At 47.5% G+C, this 17,323-nt stretch overlaps 1 protein-coding gene across 19 annotated transcripts in view; it reads left to right on the forward strand.

Moving 5' to 3' along the window:
* The first annotated feature begins 2,928 nt into the window (after nt 1-2,928).
* Nucleotides 2,929-17,323, forward strand: part of SUN1 (Sad1 and UNC84 domain containing 1) — a 59,902-nt gene continuing 45,507 nt past the window's right edge. For 16 of the 19 annotated variants that reach the window (XM_010331631.3, XM_010331633.3, XM_039470251.2 and 13 more), the window contains exon 1: nt 2,952-2,998. The gene's annotated coding sequence lies outside the window, so the exon portion shown is untranslated. Of the gene's footprint in view, nt 2,999-3,204; nt 3,229-17,323 lie in introns of those variants that run through there. The other 3 variants (XM_010331630.2, XM_010331635.3, XM_039470275.2) reach the window with 3 other exon arrangements.

Consider the following 17,323-nt stretch of genomic DNA (forward strand, 5'->3'; position numbering starts at 1 on the left):
TGCCATTACACTCCAGCCTGGGCGACAAGAGTGAAACTGTTTCAAAAAAAAATAAAAAAGAAGGGAGAGATGATTTCCTGAGCCTCTAGGAGGTCGGCCGGGTAATTTTCCTTCACCCAACTCTCTCCCTGGCCCTTGCAGCCGCCCTCATCCAGATGGCACGAAGCCCCCAGGCTCGGGTTTCTGTCTCCCAGGAGCCGGTTTCTGTTTACACTGAAAGGCACAGCCTGCTGCCAAAATTGAGGTATGAGCTCACCGTGAAAAAAGCACTGAGCTCCCCTGGGAGCTTTGCAAGACGGGCCTCTGCTGCCCTCAATTCTGCAGCAGGGATGGTGGCCTTGAAGACAGAGAGGCTGCCTATGGGGTCACCCCATCCAGTCTCACTCCAGCCAGGCTATTGGCCTGTCCCTGCCTCTGTTTCCCTTGCTATAAAACATCAGTGGCTGTGCTGCCTGCTCCATCCTGCTCTGCAGTGCTGGGAAGATGGGAAGGGCCATAGGGACGGACACTCTGAAGTCCAGCCTGTTGACCAGGATCCTCTTCTGAAATGAGGATGGTCAGCCAGGCCGAGGAAAACAGACCCAAGTTGTGCTTTGGGAGACACAGAAGCCCCCAGACCCTCCTACCTGCTTGTTCCTGTTCCTGCTTTAACACGCTCCACAGACCAGGGTGTTCCGGGGGGCCATACTGGCCCCAGGGTGGAGTCCAGCCTTCTTGGGGGCACAGTCCTAGCACTGGAATACTCATCTTCTCTAGTGAGAGACCCAGGTGGTGGGCTCTGGCATAGCCATCTGCCAAAATGTTTCCCCCAAACAGATGTGCCTGTTTAAAAAGCAGCTATAATTCAGGGTTTTAGCAGCAACATAAGGGCCATCCAAGTTAATGCTCAGTTGAAAAAAAAAAAAAAAAGCAGCCAGGCGCAGAGGCTCACACCTGTAATCCCAGAACTTTGGTATGCTGAGGCAGGTGGATCAAGAGGTCAGGAGTTCGAGACCAGCCTGACCAACATAGTGAAACCCCGTCTCTACTAAAAATACAAAAAATAAATTAGCCAGGCATGGTGGCACACTCCTGTAATTCCTGCTACTCCAGAGGCTGAGGCAGGAGAATCGCATGAAACCGAGAGGTGGTGGTTGTAGTGAGCAGAGATTGCACCATGGCATTCCAGCCTGGGTGACAGAGGAAGGCTCTGTCTTCAAAAAAAAAAAAAAGGCACTTAGCCTTTTTTTAAGTGGGTGCCAGGGGAGACTGAGGCAGAGGACTGCTTGAGCCCAAGAGTTCAAGACCAGCCTGAGCAACATAGTGGGATCCCATCTCTACAAAAAAGATTAAAAAATTAGCTAGATGTGATGGTGTATGCCTGTAGTCTCAGCTACTCAGGAGGCTAATGTGGGAAGATGGTTGGAAGATGGGAGGGTGAGGCTACAGTGAGCTATGATGCCACTGCATGATTACTCCAGCCTGGGTAACAGCAAGACCATGTCTCTAACCAAAAAGCAAAAAACAGGAGTTTGAGTCCAGCCTGGCTAACATGGTGAAACCCCATCTTTACTAAAAATACAAAATTAGCGGGACATGATCGCAGATGCCTGTAATCACATCTACTAGGGCAGCTGAGGCACAAGAATCACTTGAACCCAGGAGGTGGAGGTTGCAGCGAGCCGAGATTGTGTCATTGCACTCCAGCCTGGGTAACAAGAGCGAAACTCCACCTTAAAATAATAATAATAATAATAATAATAATAATAAGGCTTTGATGGCTGGGTGTGGTGGCTCATGCCCGTTATTCCAGCACGGTGGGAGGACTGCTTGAGGTCAAGAGTTCGAGACCAGCCTGGGCGACATAGTGAGACCCCCTCCATGTCTACAAAAAAATACAAAAATATGCAAAAATAAAAAATTATCCAGGCACCCGTGTAGTCCCAGTTTAGGAGACTAAGGTGGGAGGATCTGAGCTGGGGAGGTTGAGGGTGCAGGGTGCTATGACTACGCCACTGCACTCCAGCCTGGGCAACGGGCGTGAGACCCTGTCTCAAAAAAAAACAGAAACAAGAGCCAAGAAGGTGAACATGAGTTTATGTAAATTACACTTCCTTTTAAAAATGCAAAGAACAAATCAGTATTTACAAGAGGCGGTGCCGTCCCCAGCACGAAGGGAACCTGCGAATTTCACGCGCGAAGAATCGAGTTTCCATCAGCCCGGGCCCTGAGGGAGACCGTGCGTGCAGACCGCATACATTCCCCAGAAGGGCGAAGGCCAAGGAGGCACTGGGGTGGACCTGGCCGAGGTGAGCCCCGTGGGAACCGGGGTCCGTCTCCCAGAGCTGCAGCGGCCCCTCCCCCAGATGCGGACGCCCTCCTCGAGTTGCAGACCCCTCCCCCAGATGCACACACCCTCCCGGAGAGGCCGACCCCTCCCCCCAGATCCAAATATCCCAGATCCAAAAGTCCCTGAGATGCAGACCCCTCCTCCAGGTGCAGACCCCTCCCCAGATGCAGAAGTCTGCATTCAGGAGCACAAACCCTCCCGGAGATCAGACCCCTCCTCTAGGTGCAGACTCCTCGCCCAGATGCAGGCCTCTTCCCCAAATGCAGATCCCTTCCTTCAGATGCAGACCCCCTCGTCCAGGTGCAGACCCCTGGCCCAGATGCAATCTCTCCCCCGAAATAGACCCGTCCTGCAGATGCAGACCCCCCCCACCGCCCCGGGACGCGGCCCCGCCCCTCCTGCCCCTCCCCGGGAAGCATCCACGCCCCTCCCCCTCCCTACCTCCTCCCTCCCCTTCCACCGCCTGGAGCCCGCCTCGCTCCTCCGCCCGCGGCCCGTAGCCGCCTCGTCATTGGCCAGAACGCTTCAGGTGGCGCGCTCGGGATTGGTGGAGGTCCGCGTTGCTCCCGCCCCCGGTCTGAGATGCGGCCCACGATTGGCTGGCGCGGGTAGAGCGTCTTCTTGGGCCTGGGAGGTGCAGACGAGGCCTGAGGCTGCGGCGCGAGGCAGGTGAGCTCCGGGCGGCCAGGGCCGAGGGGACGCCGGGCGAGGGCCGGGGGAATGCCAGGCGGGCGCGAGGCTGCGGGGACGCGGGGCGGGAGCCGGCGTGCCGGGAGGACGCAGGGTCGCGGCCGGGGCGTCCTCAGCGCAGGCTGTGCCGGGGCCTCCTGGGCCAACGGCCGCCGCCCCCGCCCGTCCGGCGCCCCGCGGCTCCTCGGGCCCCGACTCTGCCCGCGCAGGTGAAGACGCCCGGGGACGCTGGCGGTCGTGGTGCGGGAGCCCTGCTTCTCCCCGAGGTCTCGCCGGCCGAGCCGGGACGCGAGGTCTGGGGCCGAGCGGGGAGAGGCGCGGGAGGCTGCGGCGGGCGGCCCCGGCTGGGCGTGGAGGGGCGTCCTCCCCGCGTTCCCAGGCCTCCGCTCGGGCTGCCCGCGTGGACCCGGCTGTGGGGCCCCAGTCCCTGGAACTGGCGGCGGGGTCGGAGGTGCGGTGGTGGGAAGACGGTGTGTGTGTGTGTGGTTTTTTTTTTTTTTTTAAGAGGTGGGGTCTCGCTCTCTGGGCAACAGAGCTGGTCTCCACTTCTTGAGCGCGAACCGTCCTCCCGCCTCGGTCTCCCGACGTGCTGGGATCACGGGCGCGAGCCGCCGCGCCCGGCTGATACTCGTGTATTTTTGGAGTATTGGGGTGTCTCTGTGCTGCCCAGGCCGAACCCCTGGGCTCAAGCGCTCCTCCCCCGCCGGCCTCCGCCCCCACCTGCTTGGAGGCGCGCGCGGTGTCCGCGCCCTGTTGGGCCTGCAAAGTGCCCAGAGCGATGTCTGAGAGCGCAAAATAAACAGCGTCGGGGACACCTTGCCACTGTCACTGTCAGCGGGAGGATTTCTCCCGGCTCCTTAGGGCTCCCCAGGGCAGGTGGGCGGTGAGGTCCGAGGTCTCTGCTCTCCCTCTGCAGCTTGTGGTTGGCGTGCCTGGCTGATGCCAGGTGGGAAACTGCTCATAATTACGTCTTCTAAGCTTCAGTAATAGTATTGCCCATGAAGTGCTTGAGGCTCTAATTGCTAATCCTTTGTATGAGGGCCTTTGTAGTCCGTCTGTTTTTACTCCCACATCTCCCCTGTGCAGAAATACCATGTGTTTTGATTTATTCTCATCTTTTCTTGGGACACTTGATAGTTACTTGAAACCTTTAGTTTTCTGAAATTATTTCTCTAACAATTTCCTCTTTCTTTACTCTCTTTTTCTGAGTTTTGGAAATGCTACTGTTTGGACTGGAGGGCTTGGGCTGGCCTTAAAATTTTCTCATCTTTCTTTCTCCCGTTTTCTGTTGGGTTCTACTTTCTAGATTTCCTCTTACATTTTATTCCAGTGTATCTATTTAGCATTTTAGTTTGGCCATCATATTTTAAATTTCCCAAAGCTGTTTTTTTCACCTCTAACATTTGTGATATGTTCTTCATAAATGCAATATCCTCTCATTCACCTGCTTTTCTTTTTTGATTGTGCTAAAATGCACGTAACATAAAACATCATCACCACCTAGTTACAGAATTTTTTCATCATCCCAAATGGAAACCCTATACTGATGAAGCAGTCACTGCCCATTCTTCCCTCTCCCCAGGCCCTGGCAACCACTAATCTGCTTTCTGTTTGTATGAATTGGTCTGTCCTGGACATTTCATGTAAATGGAGTCCTACAGTATGCAGCTCCTGTGTCTGACTTGTTTCACTGAAGATGATGTCTTCAGAGTTCACCCATGTTGTAGACTGTATCAGTGTTCCGTTCCTTTTTATGACTGAATAATTTTCCATTGTGTAGACATACCACGTTGTGTTGATCCATTCATTTCCTGATGGATGCTGGGGTGGTTTCCACCTGTCTGCTATTGTGAGTAATGCAGCCACTATGAACATTTGTGTGTGAGTTTTTATCTGGGCACCTGTTTTCAATTCTTTGGTTATATACCAAGGAGTGGAGTTGCCAGGTCATATGATAACTCTATGTTTAGCTTTTTGAGAAACTGCCAAACATTTTCCCAGTGGCTGCATCATTTTACATTCCCATCAGCAACGTATGAGAGCTTCACTTTATCCACATTCCCCCCAACACTCATTTTCCTTTTTAAAAAAAGTAGGAGTATATTACAGGGTGTGAAGTGGCATCTCATTTGGCTGTGATTTGCATGTCCCTGATGACCAGTGAAGTTGATAGTTGTGTCATGTACTTGTTGGCCATTGTGTATTTTTGGAGAAATTTTCATTCAGATCCTTTCCCCATTTTTAAATTGGGTTGCTTCTGTCTCTCTCTCTCTCTCTTTTTTAGTTGTCACAATTCTTTATTCTGCATACTCGAACCTTATCAGACATATGATTAGTAAATACCTTCTCCCATTCTTTGGATTGTCTCTTCACTCTCTGTCCTTTGGTGCCCAAATTGATTAACTCTAATTTTTCTGTGTTTTCTTTTGTTGCTCATGTTTTTTATTTCATACCTAAGAACTCTGCAAAATCCAGGGTTAGAAGGATTCGTCCCTGTGTTTTCTTTTAAGAGGTTATCATTTTAGCTCTTGTATTTAGGTTTTTGATCCATATGAGTTCATTCTTGTTTATGATGTGTGTGTGGTGGGGGTCTAACTTCTTTCGTTTGTTTGCATGTGGATATTCAGTTGTTCAAGCATCATTTGTTGACGAGATTTTTTTCCCTATTGAGTATTCTTGGCACCTTGGTCAAAATCAATTGACTGCAGACGTGTGGGTTTATTTCTGGACTCAATTCTGTTTTGCAAGTCTGTATGTATGTCCTTATGCCAATGCCACACTATTTTATAGTAAGTTTTGAAGCTGGGAAGTTGGGGGTCCTCCAACTTTGCTTTTGTTCTGGAAGATTTCTTTGCTATTTGGGACCCATTGCAGTTCTATGTGAATTTAAAGATCAGTTTTTCCATATTTGCAAAAAAGACCAATGGGATTTTGATAGAGATTGTACTGAATCTGTACATCACTTTGGGAGTGTTGCCATCCTAACAATACTAAGTATTTCCATCCATGAACGTGGAATGTCTTCCCATTTATGCAGGTTATCTTTAACTCTTTCAGAAATGCTTTGTGATTTTCAGTGTACAATGTACAAGTGTGCAGTGTACAAGGAACCAGTGCACTTCCTTGGTTAAATTTATTCCTAAGTTTTTAATTCTTTTTGTTGCTATTGTAAAATGAATTGTTTTCACAATTTCCCTTTCAGATTGTTCATTACTAGGGTGTAGAAATGCAGCGGACTTTTGTGTTGATCTTGTATTCTGAAACTTTGCTGAGTTGCTTATTAGTTCTTTTTTTTTTTTTGAGATGGAGGAGTCTTGCTGTGTCACCCAGGCTGGAGTGCAGTGGCATGATCTCGGCTCGATGCAGCCTCTACCTCAGGGGTTCAAGCGATTTTCCTGCTTCAGCCCCCTGAATAGCTGGAATTACAGGCGCCCACCACCATGCCTGGCTAATTTTTTTATTTTTAGTAGAGACAGGGTTTCACCGTCTTGGTCAGGCTGGTCTCGAACTGCTGACCTTGTAGTCCACCTGCTTCAGCCTCTCAAAGTGCTGGGATTACAGGTGTGAATCACCCAGCTGAGTTTGCTTATTAGTTCTAACAGCAGTTTTTTTGTTGTTTTGATTCATTAGGATTTTCTATACATGAGACCGTGTCATCTGCGAATAAAGATAGTTATAAGTCTTCTTTTCCTCCCCTCACCCCCCTTTCTTCACTAATTGCTCTGGAGCGAACTTCCAGCACAGTGTTAAAGAGCAGTGGTAAAAGTCGTCACCCTAGTCTTGTTCCTAATCTTAGGTGAAAAATTTGAATATGCCATTCACTGTGAGTTTTTAATAAATGCCCTTTATCATGTGAGGAAGTTCCTGTCCATTCCTGGTTTGTTGAGTGTTTTTATTATGAAAAGGTGTTAGAGTTTGTGAGGTGCTTTTCCTGCACCAATTGAGATGAACACCTGGCTTTGCCTAATTGCTTCTTAAACAGATGGTGAGTATTCAGTTTCTCCTGTATTTTGGTTCCGTCTTATACCCTCACTTCCAGAATGTAAACTAGTGCCACTATTTTTGGAGCCCTTTGGGAGTTCCATGATGAAAGTTAGATTGTTCTTCAGTGTTCTGCATTGCATGCTTATGATTCAACTTTTTCTGGCCCGAGTCAGTTTATATTCACCTATCTAGCTCCCCAAAAGGTGTTGTTATTTTGTTTTCTCCCTTTCTTTTTGTTCTCAATGAAATATGCCTTTAAAAAATAGTCCTTTCTCAAAGAGGTATGTGGAAGAGAGTGAATGCTAACATCTGTGTTCAACACTTTTTTTTTTTATTATTGAGACGGAGTTTTGTTCTTGTCGCCCAGGCTGGAGTGCAGTGGTGCTATCTTGGCTCACTGCAACCTCCACCTCCCAGGTTCAAGCAGTTCTCCTGCCTCAGCCTCCTGAGTAGCTTGGATTACAGGCACCCGACACCACACCCAGCTAATTTTTGTGTTTTTACTAGAAACGGTATTTCACCACATTGGCCAGGCTGATCTCAAACTCCTGACCTCAGGCCATCTGCCTGGCCTGGTGACCTATTTTCAAAGAATGCTGGTAGTTAATGGAGTGTGTTGTCAGCTCATAATTGTTCTGAATTTAGGATGGTTCTGAATTTAGGATGGTCGAATGTTCTAAACAGTCTGCTTTATAGTGCCTCCAGATTCTGAAAATCCAATTCAAAGTTGCTTACAGTGAATGCCAGGCAGTGTTTTTTTGTAGAAGTACTGATAGGATGAAATCATCCTTCAGCGTTCAACCCTTACCCTTTGCTCAACGTTTCCGGGTGTGGCGAGAGTCCCAGAATTGCCTCTCCTGGAGGCAGTTGAATTACATGTGATAAAGCCCACATATGATTCAGGTTAAGTGGTCCTGAACACAGCAGGAGAGGGTGTTCCCACATCTGGGTTTGTAAGGCAGATTGGAAACAGGACTGTCTGGGTAGTAGGCACAGTGTCCTTGGGCTCGCCTTTCCCTGTGAATATTTGTGGGGTAGTTGTACTTGTGTTGCCTGCTCAGGGTTGAAGTGTTGTTTAGTTGATTGAAAGCCTGCTCTCATTTTCTTCTTCCCCTTGCTGCCTAAATGTGGAGCTAGTTGCTATCTTGGACTGCTCACCCACTTGATTTATAGATAGAGGAGACCAGGCCTGCTGGATTGCATTTGAAGCAGTTTGCTTCCACTGGGATGAAATAAACTAGGAAGTAACAGATGAAAAATCCAGAACATGATGTTGCTTCTTATAATACATTGTTTATTGTATATTTTAATTGTTTCTATTAAGCATCTTATATAATTCATTAGTCAGTTTTACAGTTTAAATTGTGTCTGTAATTAAGCATGCTTGTTCTGTTGGTACTTTGGTTTTTATTTAGTTGCTTAGGGGCATACTATGAATGGCTGTAGGTTGTAAGTTTTAGTTTAGGTAGTAATATCTGTATGACAGATACTTTTGATATTTGTACAGAATTAAACTGCAGGTCTCAGACAAGCAGTGTGAATGTCATCACATCCAGGTGCTGGGTTCTCGGGGTCCTGGTGGGAAGGGAGACATCCCCGGGGCATGTGCAGTTTGAACACAGAGCAGCCCTTGGGTCGCTTTGTTCTTAGTCATTCCCTTTATTTTGATTTTTAATATTATTGGAATATGTGAGCTATATCTGCAATATGAAAAACAGATGACTTTATTATGTCTTTACTTGTTACAAACCTCTTCTGTACTAAAAAGTATTCACCATTAGCACAGTGAATAGTGTGCACTAGCAGGGTGATCTAGAGGTGGTATGGATGTGTATGCAGCACATGCAAGGCCCTGAGACTGCTGTTCCTAGTTACTGCTGGTAGTGGAGCAGCTGACATACCTGTTTCGGTTTGACAAGGAGACATGTGAAGGTCTGAATGTATCGGGAGGAAGAACAAAGATGCCCAAGCACACACAACCCTGTGGTCATGCGCACATTCCCACACACAACCCTGTGGCCACGCACGAATTCCTGTACAGGATTTTTTCTAGGAGCGTAGTCAGGTAAGGAGTAGAGAGTGGTGGAGACTGGAGGATTGTCAGCTTAGTGGCAAAGTGAGCAAGGTGCGTGGTGTAGGGGGTGCCTGACTTCTAGGCACATGTAGCATTCACTTGTTCTGCAAACATGGATTAGAGCTGAAAGTAAGCCACAGTTCTTGCCCTCAGTTCAGGGCCACTTGGAGAGAAGGACTCATCAAGAAAGAATCATTATGATTTGTGTTAGTGGTGATCACCAGTGAGCCCTAGAATTGGCAGTAACTGGGGTGCGATGAGGCCCATGGGAGCTTCCTGGCGGTAGTATCTCTGCTGAATACTAAGTGTGAGGAGAAGTTAGCTGGCAGAGTTGGGGTATAACTAGACCAAGGAGATGGGGAAGGGGGGTCAGGAAATAAGGAGGGCACCTCAGGAGGACCCTCATTGCAAGGAAAGAGCAGAGGAGTGGCATGGAAATGGGTGGGAAGGATAGGGTTTGCTGCAGCCACAGTGGATCTTAAGGCATGGATGGGAAGTGAGGGAGAAGTGGGGGCATTTGCACTGGGCCATGTATGCAGGCAGCCATGGTGGGAGTCTGCGGGAATGAGGTGGGCAGATTTCTCTGTAGGTGGATCATTCAGGTGGTTTTCTCAAGGATTGGCTTGAGAGGCAAGACTGGAGCCAGGGAGATGGGTCAGGGCGCTTGCAGGGAGCCAGCCAGAGATGGCATGTCGAGGCAGGAATGGAGAGGTGGGGGTGGGGCATGTGCCCTGGAGAGGGAGGAGCCGGCTTTTGGTGTGATTTGGATCTGTGAGCCTGCCTGACTTGCGGGTCGTCCAGGCGGAAATGCCCAACAGAAAATAAAAGGATGCCTGCGTACAAACTGGAATCACAGATGGGTTACATGAATTATTAACGGATTGCAATGTAAACGTCAAAACAGTAAGAGTAGTTAAATCCACTGCAGACTATTCTTGGCTTAGGGACAGTCTTTCTGAGAAGCAGGACGTGAGTCAGGGAAGGGAAAGACCAGACATGGTGTGGCCAAAGTCATCTACGCGAAGTTACGGACAAGAATATCCTGGCATGTGCCCGTGTATTCGTATCCTATGTGTATGTGGTCCTGTAAAATAGAAAAAGGCAGATCCCCTAACAGGATGAGAAATGCAATGGCTGAGAAACATGAAAAGATGTTTCAAGTCACTGATAGTTAAGGAAATGCACGTGAAAGCTGTGTGAGACTCCAGATCCAGACCCAACACTGGCTCTGTAGGAGCCGAGAGTGGCTTCAGCAGCACATCATTGCCTGAAGGCCACTGGCTGCAGACAGGTTGTTCCAGTAGACATTTCGGGAAGTCCTTCTAATTGTACTGGTTATAAGGAAATTTAGTGCACTCTAGGTTTGAAGCAAATACAGTGAAACTATTTAAACTAATAGTACTATCTTCCTTAAAAAAAAAAAAAAATCCTTTACCATAATGTTTACAAACTAAATAATTTGGCCCTGGGCTTTTGCTGAAACACTGTGATGACCACCATTTTGCAAGAGGAAGTGGGATTTTTATTGAAATGATCTAGCACCCTTATCATAAGGAGATGTACACACTCGATTATTGGTCTTCTGGTAGAAGTCCTCATTTTTCTTGACATTCAGAGCTGTTTGCTTTTTTTTTTTTTTTTTTTGAGACAGAGTCTTGCTCTGTTGTCAGGCTGGAGTGGTGTGGTCTTGGCTCACTGCAACCTCCAACTCCCTGGTTCAAGGGATACTCCTGCCTTAGTCTCCCGAGTAGCTGGGATTATAGGCATGCGCCACCGTGCGCAGCTAATTTTTTTGTGTTTTTAGTAGAGACAGGGTTTCATCTTGTTGGCCAGGCTGGTCTTGATCTTCTGACCTCATGATCCGCCTGCATTGGCCTCCCAAAGTGCTGGGATTACAGGTGTGAGGCACCGTGCCCAGCCTCAGAGCTGTTTTCTTGATGTACAGGCTAAATGGGCTTGCTTACCTTTGCCTATTGTTTTACCATTTCCAAAACAAATGAAGAAACACTGCATCTTGGCTAGGAACCATCTGTTGATATGCTTTGCGGCTGATGGGGTGTGTGGGGAGGCAGCGAATGTTAATGTAATTATTGTGTTTAGATAATTATGTCCGCTGGTTGGGTCCTGCAGTGGTGCTCCAAGGAGCAGGTTCTGTTTCTAGCCACAGTGGACTTGCCCACACCTCAGAGCTAAGGCAGTGGGAGACCTTGAATTGGACCCCAGCGGACTGGCTGCCTGTACTACCTCACAAATGAAGATGAAATGTGTTTCTTTTTGAAAGTGACATTTATTAGGTTAATTTTTTTTTTTTTTTGAGATGGAGTTTCGCCCTTGTTACCCAGGCTGGAGTGCAATGGCGCGATCTCGGCTCACCGCAACCTCCGCCTCCTGGGTCCAGGCAATTCTCCTGCCTCAGCCTCCTGAGTAGCTGGGATTACAGGCACGCACCACCATGCCCAGCTGATGTTTTTGTATTTTTTAGTAGAGACGGGGTTTTACCATGTTGACCAGGATGGTCTCGATCTCTTGACCTCGCGATCCACCCGCCTCGGCCTCCCAAAGTGCTGGGATTACAGGCTTGAGCCACCACGCCCGGCACATTAATTTTTTAAATGATAAAACCAATACCTGCTCTTGAAAAAAATTTTCAAACAGCACAGAGGGGTTAAATGGCAAGTAGAAGTTCCATTCCCCCGAATTGACTCGAATCTAGTGTGTTATTTTTCTTTTTCTTTTTTTTAGAGGTGGGATTTCACCATGTTAGCCAGGCTGGCCTTGAACTCCTGACCTTGTAATCTGCCCACCTCGCCTCCCAAAGTGCTGGGATTACAGTTGTGAGCCACGGTGCCCGGCCTTTTTTTTTTTTTTTTTTTTTTTTTTTTTAAGATGGAGTCTTTTTTTAGAACAATTTTTTTCTACCCCCGCCCCCTGCCCTAGATGGAGTCTTGCTCTGTTGCCAGGCTGGAGTGCAGTGGCACTGTCTCGGCTCACTGCAACCTCTGCCTTCTGGGCTCAAGCAGTTTTCCTGCCTTAGCCTCCCAAGTAGCTGGGACAACAGGCGAGTGCCATCACGCCCAGCTAATTTTTGTATTTTTAGTAGAGATGGGATTTCATCATGTTGGCCAGGATGGTCTTGATCTTTTGACCTTGTGATCCACCCATCTTAGCCTCCCTAAGTACTGGGATTACAGGCGTGAGCCCCTGCACCCGGCCCTAGTGTGTCATTTTTCTAGGAATACTAAAAGCGTGTTTACCGGTATATGTATGCAGGTATAAAATATGTGGCATACAGCCCTTTCAAATATTTTTAGGTTACAGACATTTATTTCTGATTTGTTGTTTTGAATAATCAGTTCATTTTTTAAGGATTCTGTCACTTAGTGTAAATCATCCACTTTTCATAAACCAAAAATCGTTTTTCTTCCTCAAAATGAAATTAGAGAGGCAATGCCAATTCTTGTTTATTATGTTGTAGAAGTAATTACATGAGCATGATCTTTGGAAAACATCTATTTCTAAGCCAGTTTCTTTTTATTTTTTTTAAATCTACAGGCAAAATAAGGTTTTATTAGTCTCTACATTATTTAGTTTTAATAGGATGAAGATCTAAGCACAATAATTATGTTACCATTTAGTACTGATTTTTTTTTCAGAATTTTAATTTTAAATAATTATTTACAGTGGATTTAAGAAACAAACTGGGCTGGCCATGGTAGCTCATGCCTGTAATCCCAGCACTTTGGGAGGCTGAGGTGGGAGGATCACTTGAGCCCAGGAGATAGAGCCCAGTTCAAGAGCAGCCTGGGCAACATAGAGAGACCCTGTCTCTACAAAAAAATAAAAAGATTCACCGGCTGCCATGGTACGCCCCTGTGGTCCCAGCACTTTGGGAAGCTGAGGCGAGAGGACCGCTTGAGCCCAGGAGATAGAGACTGCAGTGAGCTGTGATTGTGCCCCTGCACTCTAGCCCCAGTGACAGCATGAGACCCTGTCTCTTAAAAAATGCATATATAAAAAAGAACAAAGAAATGAACTGCCTGATGGCAGGCAAGCTGCCCTTCTACAACCCCGCCCTGGGGTGCTTAAGGATTAGCCTGAGTGAGGATAGAGCAAGCATGTGTGCTTGAGTGTGTGTGCCTGTGTACCCATCATGCCCTCGGCAGTGTCTCTTGGGAAGGGCCCTGAGGGAAGATCTGGTGAAACATCGCTGCCCCGCCAGGTGGAGCTGCAGCTCGGGGTGTCCCGGTGGGCGTGGAGCTTATGGCATATGGTGCTCTGGGAGGAGGGGCCTGTGTGTCCTCCGCTTGGATCAGTGACAGACTCACAGAGAGTGGCAGGTTTCAGTGGTAGGTTTGACTGTTGTTTCAGGAGGTAGGCTGCCATTTTAAACCAGGGCTTGCGGGATCCATGTGGGCAGGTCCCTACAGTTTCTGATGGGAATGCTGCGTCACACTGGGCTCCTTGTCAGTCTCAGACCATGTTATCAGGGACGAACGCTGGGGCACAGGAAATGTGGCCTATAGCATCTGGCTAATGTCTGTAAGCACAATGCCTTTGCAGCAAATTCCATCATTGATGCGTGTTTCATAGAAAATAACTATCAAAATACCTAAATGATGGCAGTTGGTGTTCGTAGGCTGAAGGGAAGTGTTGCTGGCGGGTTTTAAAGTTTGCCTTTTCCAGTTTTCTTCAGAGCTGAAAGCATTTCCTAAGAAAAGATGGCCTGCTGATTTTATTTCAGAACCCCTCAGGTTTTCTTTTTTTTTTTTTTTAACTAAAGATGGGGTTTCACCCTGGTGGCCAGGCTGGTCTTGAACTCCTGACCTCAGGTGATCCACCCACCTTGGCCTCCCAAAGTGCTGGATTACAGGTGTGAGCCACCACACTCGGCCTTTTTTTTTTTTTTCTTCTTTGAGATGGCATCTCACTGTGTCACCAGGCTGGAGTGCAGTGACATGATCTCGGCTCACTGCAACCTCCGCCTCTTGGGTTCAAGTGATTCTCATGCCTCAGCCTCCCAAGGAGCTGGGACTACAGGTGCCTGCCACCACACCAGGCTAATTTTTGTAGTTTAACTAGAGATGGAATTTCACCATATTGGCCGGGCTGGTCTCGAATTCCTGACCTCAAGTGATCCGCCTGCCTGCCTTGGCCTCTGAAAGTGCTGGGATTACAGGCATGAGCCACTGTGCCTGCCTAGACCATTTAGTTTTGTTCTGTTTTCAGCCTTGTATGAGGATTTTGCAGCCACATTCTCTAGATTATTACTAGATTAGTATAGACATTGTGAATAGTAAACACTCAAATGATAATGGGGAGCAGGACTAAAATCCATTTTTTACCAAAGCATTCAAGAAAAAAATGATCCTGTATATTTTCATGTCTACCATATAATATAAATTATATACTGTAAAAGGTAAAGGATATTAAAGGAGAAACCTAGTATAATTTAAGAAGAATCTTATCTAATTTTTTTTTTTTTGAGATGGAGTCTCACTCTGTCACTCAGGCTGGAGTTCAGTGACGCAGTCTTGGCTCACTGCAGCCTCTGCCTCCTGGGTTCAAGTGATTCTCATGCCTCAGCCTCCCGAGTAGCTGGGGCTGCAAGCATGCACCACCACATCCGGCTGATTTTTGTATTTTTTAGTAGAGTTGGGGTTTCACCATGTTGCCCAGGCTGGTCTCGAACTTCTGACCTCAGGTGATCCACCTGCCTCAGCCTCCCAAAGTGCTGGGATTACAGGCATGAGCTACCACACCTGGCCTTACCTAATTTTAAAACCCTGCTAGGATGTATATATTTGTAAAGAAACTTAAGCCATAGATTTGAAACCAAAGTTTGCAGTCTAAAGAGATTGCCTCCACTTTTCTGTGTTTGTGAGCTTGTAAGCTCTCTTGGCCATGAACGAACACAAGATAAAAGGGAGAGACTTTGTCAGGGTGACATGCGAAGCTGTGCTCTTTCCCTCAAAGATGGTGCTCCCGACTGCCATCTCCTAAGGTGTGTGCCTTTCTAGTTTCAATGGCTCTCTGCCCATCCATCCTACAGAAGCCATCTCTTAGCAGAACCAGCAGGGACCTTCCCACAGTCACCTCTGTGGATACCTGTGCTGAGCCGACCAGCCTGAGAACCCATGCCTAGGGCTTTCTGAGGCCCAGCTCCTATCTCGGCTACCTGTACAAAGCTGCGTACCAGTTAGTCTGTCTCCCTCCACCAGGCCAGGGACACATATTCATGCAGAACACAGCTCTGACAAGGTCATGCCAGGCGTGACATTCGGGGCAGTCAGGAAGGGACTGGATGCAGCAGGCAGGAGTGTTATGCCTGAAGACGGGCCTTTGTGACACATCTATGCAGAATGTCAATTTCAGATTCTTTCCAGGTTTTTCTGATGCTGTTGAAAACATCCTTGATCCATTTTTCACTTACTGTGTGATTACTGATGAGATTATAAGTGCAAAAAACATATCCCTTGAGTCTCTCAGACAGGCAGACTGATGCAGCTTCCCCTTCACATAGGAAGGCTCTAATGTTACATTTCGGCTTTAATTAGTAACAGTGTAATGGAGACTGGGAATGCTGTTGTGGAAATGCTAAGTGCTCTGGCTGTCAGTAGAGCTGGTCTTAGAACTACCCTGTTGCCTGCAGATGTGCGGGCGAACTGTGCAGGGATGGGGGCTCTCGCTTGCTGGCTGGGTCCCAGTGTGGGACTCATCGGTAGACCTTTGCCTTTCATTTAGGGCAGGGTAACTGAATCTTTTGTCTCAGGAATTGCACATCCAGAAGAAAAATAACTGTTCTTTTTTAAAATTTAAAACATCGGCCATATCGCTTTACTCCTCAAAATAACTGCAGCTGACGCCCGAGTGCTTGTCATCTGTCAGGCATTGCCTGATGTGCATGGTTTCATTTAATCCTTTCTTTACTTTATTTCATTTTATTTTATCCTATAATTTAACGCTTGGATTTGTAAAGGACTAAGGGTGGAATTTAAAATCTTCCTAATGCATGTTGTAGTCTGTTAGGGGAGAAGGAGGAAGGAGGGAGTGAATGAGACTGCAGCGTGGGGGACGGGAGTTAGGGGACTCTGGGGGCCTCTCACCTGGCAGCAGGTGCACCTGCTCAGGAACCCGGGGCACATGATCACAGCCTCTTCAGCTGCTGCCACTGCCTCGTAGGTTTCTGCTTGGCGTGAGCTTGGCCTTCAGTGCTTGTCAGGGTGGGGTTATTTTCTACGCTGAGAGATAACGGCCAGAACATTTCCCTAGATCCTAGACAGGTGTCATTAGGCCAGGACTGGATCAGGGTAGATAAGGCGCCCTGTTTCCTCATTTCAGAGTTTTAGGAAATAGAGAAAATGATAGATTCTGCATGTTTTTTACATAGATGCATTTCACCAGGGAACATAAAATTCACCTGTTATAAAAGTGAAATCAGAATGATGAAGACAGATAAAGCGTCTGTAATCACAGACTCTCCAATCTGCATTCCCTCAGCATCTGCTGAACCTGGAGTGTGACCTCTCTTTTCCTCACCATCCCTGACTTGCTTTCCTTTTCTGTGGCCTGGCTGCCCTTAATGGCCTTATTCCTAAATTAGCCTAACATCTGAGTGGGCGTCCATAGCACTACTGAGTTAGCCCAGTGTTCCCCTATCCAGGGTGGGAGCGGGAGTGAGCGTTCACTGAGCCCCACATGGGGTTGTTGCTTAGCAGTGCAAGCCCATTGTTGTATTGCTGCTAGGTGGGGCTGCGTTCTGCAGAGACTGCCAGCCAGGCCTGTGCACCTCAGGAGCCCAGGCATGGAGGGTAGGTGGAGGGCAGAGACCAGTGGAGCGAGCAACCTAGATTGGATCCCGGCCAAGGCCTTGCTCCTGTGCCATGCTCCTCTGCGTGTGTGGTTGAATCTAGATTTAGGTGTTGTTTAAAATAGGAAGAGAAGTGAGAAAGACAGTTAAACAGGTAGCAAATATTATTTGGATTAAGTGATCATAGTTTTATTTGCAAAAAGAGGTTTAAGTGTAAGTTTATAGAATGCCAAATGAGCGTGAATTGTACTTGCTGAACCTGTGTTCTGGGTCGGTGCTGAGCTGGGTGTCCCTGAACTGAAGAATTTTGAAACGTGTTTTTAAAAAGCAGGAGTTTTGTCATACCTGCCGATACTTGTAGATGCAGTACAATTTTTACATTAAACTGTGGTCTTTATTTATTTATTTATTTTGAGATGGAATCTTGCTCTGTTGCCCA

Source organism: Saimiri boliviensis, chromosome 1, assembly GCF_048565385.1.
Source record: "Saimiri boliviensis isolate mSaiBol1 chromosome 1, mSaiBol1.pri, whole genome shotgun sequence".
Lineage (NCBI taxonomy): Eukaryota > Metazoa > Chordata > Mammalia > Primates > Cebidae > Saimiri > Saimiri boliviensis.